This window comes from Coregonus clupeaformis, unplaced genomic scaffold (genome assembly GCF_020615455.1).
Source record: "Coregonus clupeaformis isolate EN_2021a unplaced genomic scaffold, ASM2061545v1 scaf1478, whole genome shotgun sequence".
Classification (NCBI taxonomy): Eukaryota; Metazoa; Chordata; class Actinopteri; order Salmoniformes; family Salmonidae; genus Coregonus; species Coregonus clupeaformis.
The window spans coordinates 45562-50160 of NW_025534932.1; the positions used below are offsets into that span (position 1 = coordinate 45562).

The 4599-nt window shown below is 40.2% G+C and overlaps 1 long non-coding RNA gene across 1 annotated transcript; it reads left to right on the top strand.

Moving 5' to 3' along the window:
- Positions 1 to 213: 213 nt before the first annotated feature.
- On the top strand, positions 214 to 1491 carry LOC123487132. Its single transcript, XR_006659629.1, has 3 exons — positions 214 to 256; positions 762 to 826; positions 1337 to 1491. It is a non-coding gene; the product is annotated as an uncharacterized LOC123487132 (long non-coding RNA).
- The last annotated feature ends 3108 nt before the right edge of the window (positions 1492 to 4599 follow it).

Here is a 4599-nt window from a genome sequence, read left to right on the forward strand (position 1 = left end):
ATTTAATGGCTGTATATTTGGTTTTGGTAAAGCATGTCTGGTTTCCTTGAATGAGAGGAGAATGAGGTCTATGATCATTGTTCTCCATTTATACCTGTGTTTTGTCCAGACGTCAGTCCTCCTGAGTCCCCCTCCTCCTCTCCTGATGTAGACTGTGGACTGTGTTGGATGTTGCTGTTCAGTCTGTGTCCTGTGTCTGCTCTCCTCTCCTCCCTCCTCTCCTCTTCCTGTGTCTACTACTTCTGCAGAACAACAGGTACACTCACTCTCTCACGCTCTATGTCAGGATTCAACTTTTCACTCATTCATTTTTTAAGTCATTATTTAAGCCACCCCGTCTTGCTGTAAGTAATCAAGAAGCCGCCCCCAGGGGAGACAAGGGGTTTAGCCTGAACTCTGTTCAACCCCGGTTCACCCTGGATTTGCCTACGGGGAGCCACAGGGTCACAGTCTGGTTTCAGTCCCTGATAAGATAAGACAACTGTAGAATCTGACCCGAACACAGGTCAGATGCCCATTTCACACACACACACACGAACCCAGTGAGAGGAACCAATTCAGTTCTCGCACAGCAACAGCGATCTACCAATCTAAAACCCATATCAATGTAAAAATCCACATCACCAATCAACCATCAATCAATCAATCAAATATTATTTCAAATTCTCTGGTAAACTAATGTAGACCAGGTTAAATAGACAGTTCAATATCAGATGTGTTCTTTACTTGTTGTTTTAATGGTGATAACTCTTCCTCTGCAGCTGCAGCTGAGACTCAGGTTCCTCTGAACAGGACTACCACCAGGGGAAGTGACAGCAGAGAGAAGGTGTAGTCAGTATGGGTGTTGTAGTTCTTTGACTTGTGGCCATCTCTATTTGTAGTCCATGTTATTTGTAACCCAGTACTCTTCAAAGCAGTGGCAAGTATAGTAATTAAAAACTAAAGGAATTAGCAGTAAAACATAATAATATGATGAATTACATGAAATAATCATAATGTATGATTATATATTAGTAACATTAACAGTTTAATTGTAATGTCTCTTTCTCTCTTCTGTCTGTCTGTCTGTCTGTCTGTCTGTCTGTCTGTCTGTCTGTCTGTCTGTCTGTCTGTCTGTCTGTCTGTCTCTCTGTCTCTGTCTCTGTCTCTGTCTCTCTGTCTCTGTCTCTGTCTCTGTCTCTCTGTCTCTCTGTCTCTCTGTCTCTCTGTCTCTCTCTCTCTCTCTCTGTCTCTCTCTCTCTCTCTCTCTCTCTCTCTCTCTCTCTCTCTCTCTCTCTCTCTCTCTCTCTCTCTCTCTCTCTCTCTCTCTCTCTCTCTCTCTCTCTCTCTCTCTCAGGAGGAAGGAGATCTGTGTTATGCCTCGTTGGATATCCGTCAGGGACAGAGGAGACCGAAGAAGAAGAGAGTCCAGAACTCTGACTTCAGTACCTACACAGCCATCAATACCAGCAGAGTGTGAGACCTATACCAGCCATCAATACCAGCAGAGTGAGACCTATACCATCCATCAATACCAGCAGGGTGTTAGACTTGAACCATTATAGACTTAACTGGGAGGACAATAACTTTTATGTTATTACCAGTTATTTTACTTTTTATGGAATCATTTTAACTTCCAATATCTTTCTCTCTCTCTCTCAACGTATGTCAATGAGTTTAGAGTCATTTTATTATGGTTGAGTATTATTTTTTGCCTTTATAATTATTAAAATTGATGTTTTTAAGCTTGCATTAATTTGACTGTAGAACGCACCTGCATTGAATCTATCAGAGTAAAATAATATTTTCAAAACTTCAGGAAATATGGTCATATATATTTTTGTAAAGGGAACTGATATGTTTTAAATGTACCTTGAATAAATATTGATTTAGTTTAATTTGATTTACTGATTTTACTTTCATTGCCGTAAGCATTTAGAATTGATTATTAAATTAGGTGTGGTGAATTATGAAGACACTGCTTGTATCAAAAACAGATAAAGTGACAGCGCTACTTGCAAGACAGATGATCCAAGACTGACGCAGTCTACCCCTATGGAACGTTTTGGTTTTTAAAATGTGCACCCCTTGGGGTCCGCAGGACCAAGTTTGGGAAATTCTGCCCTATGGTCTCCTCAATGTTAAAGTCATACCATTCTGTTTGGAAAGGCTCCAGCAACCTTTCAGAGGTTTTTGTTTGAGGGTGTGGCTTAGTTTGAGCAGGTGTGGCTAACATATTAAGAGGGTTGGCTTAGAAGTGACAAGGATGTGACTCATAGGCTAAGAGGGTGTGGCTTAGATGCTAAGGGAGTGTGTCTTTAGAGGAAGACCAATGCTGAACAGAACCACAGCACAGTTTCTGTGGTTTCATACAAACACCTAGCCTATGGTTGAAGTTTACTCAAAGTAGCTCAGTAAAGCTTTAAAACACATTCTCAATAGAGTTACATAGAGAAGTCAGGTGAATTACACCACGGAACATTATCATCTCAGAAAAACATCATTTTATTTTGCAAATATAATTATTATTATAATTATGTATTTATGGTCTGAGTTGGGTCCTGGTGGTGGTCTCCAGAGCTCTGTTTCTGTTTCTCATTCCTGCTGCCTTCTGGGTCGGGAAAACACACGGTGGGTCAGGACATGGGGATATTCATATCAGTTTGTGTTAACTTAACTTCTCATCCAGTACAGTGATATAACAACAGTTTAACATGTTGTGTTGTTGTGTTAAAACCAGGAGTTGGTAAGGAGAAGAGGGAAGTCCAGAAAAGAGGCAGAGACCAGTCATTCTCCATGTCTGTAGTGAATTGAACTTCTCTTCTACGTGTCCAATGAGATCAGCATGAAACTGTTGTCATGTGATTTCATCACACCATCATCTGCTGATCTGTCTCATTCTTTCTCTATTACCCAGATGGGTTTTATTGCTTTTAATTTGGTGAATTTTTAGTAAGGGCTATTTAACACAGAAATTGTTTATCCTTTTAAAATTGCAGTTTTTATTTTTTATCTATTTTATTTTGTAAAGGTTTTTTACCATTTGAAAACGTCTACAAAATTATAGTTGTATTGTAATGGATTTGTAATTTTAGATTTAGCTACTTTTCATGTATGATTTGTATTTGTAGTGGTTATCTTCTGGAATGAAATGGCTATTTTCAGAGATTCTCCTGTTCTGTGGTATAATCAACCGGATTTCACTATGGAACTCTATTGAGAATGTGGTTTCACTGAAAGCTTTACAGAGCTACATTTAAGACACTTAAAATGTTGAGCCATAGGCCACGTCAGGGCTCTCCAACCCTGTTTGTGGAGAGCTACCCTCCTGTAGGTATTCGTTCCAACCCTGTTTGTGGAGAGCTACCCTCCTGTAGGTTTTCGCTCCAACCCCAGTTGTAACCAACAGGACGGTAGCTTTACAGGAACAAGGTTAAAGATTCCAGGGCTACGTGTTTGTATGAAACCACAGAAACTACTGTGGTTCTAATCAACAACGCTGTCTTCCTCTTAAGCCACACCCCATTAGCTCCTAAAACCACACCCCTTCGGTTCTAAGCCACACCACGTAACATTTAAATCACGCCCCTTAGCCTCCATGCTCTGGTTATGCATATCTGTCATCCTCTAAAGCCACACCCTCTTCGTCTCTAAGCCACACCCTCTTCACCTCTAAATCACAACTCTTCACATCTAAGCCACACCCTCAAATACCTCAAAGGTTTGCTGGAGAATTTGTCAAACCAAATAGCATGACCTTGTACTCAGAGACCTTAAGGGGAGACAAAGAAATGATGACATGAAATCAAATTAAACTGAATCAATATTTGCATTTACATTTATTCAGCTACATTAACACATATCAATACACTTACAAATGAAATACAATTAATTTTCACAACTACAATTACAAAACAACAACTATATCAAAAGCTATTTAACCATATTCCTTGAGCTTAAAAACATTTTCTAAATCAATTTCGTTATTCTTCTTAAAAGGCTACAAACAGAAGTTAAAAAAGAAATCACTAGTATGAAACGGTTTAAAACAAGTAAAACATACATTAAAATATTCCCCCCGAAATTAAGTAACTCTTAAAAATATCAAAACTGTCGTTGTCACACGTTCCCAGCTATATTGGTATAGGTCTCACACTCTGCTGGTATTGATGGTTGGTATAGGTCTCACACTCTGCTGGTATTGATGGAGGGTACAGGTCTCACACTCTGCTGGTATTGATGGATGGTATAGGTCTCACACTCTGCTGGTATTGATGGCTGGTATAGGTCTCACACTCTGCTGGTATTGATGGCTGGTATAGGTCTCACACTCTGCTGGTATTGATGGTTGGTATAGGTCTCACACTCTGCTGGTATTGATGGAGGGTACAGGTCTCACACTCTGCTGGTATTGATGGATGGTACAGGTCTCACACTCTGCTGGTATTGATGGAGGGTATAGGTCTCACACTCTGCTGGTATTGATGGCTGGTATAGGTCTCACACTCTGCTGGTATTGATGGATGGTATAGGTCTCACACTCTGCTGGTATTGATGGATGGTATAGGTCTCACCCTGCTGGTATTGATGGATGGTATAGGTCTCACACTCTGCTGGTAT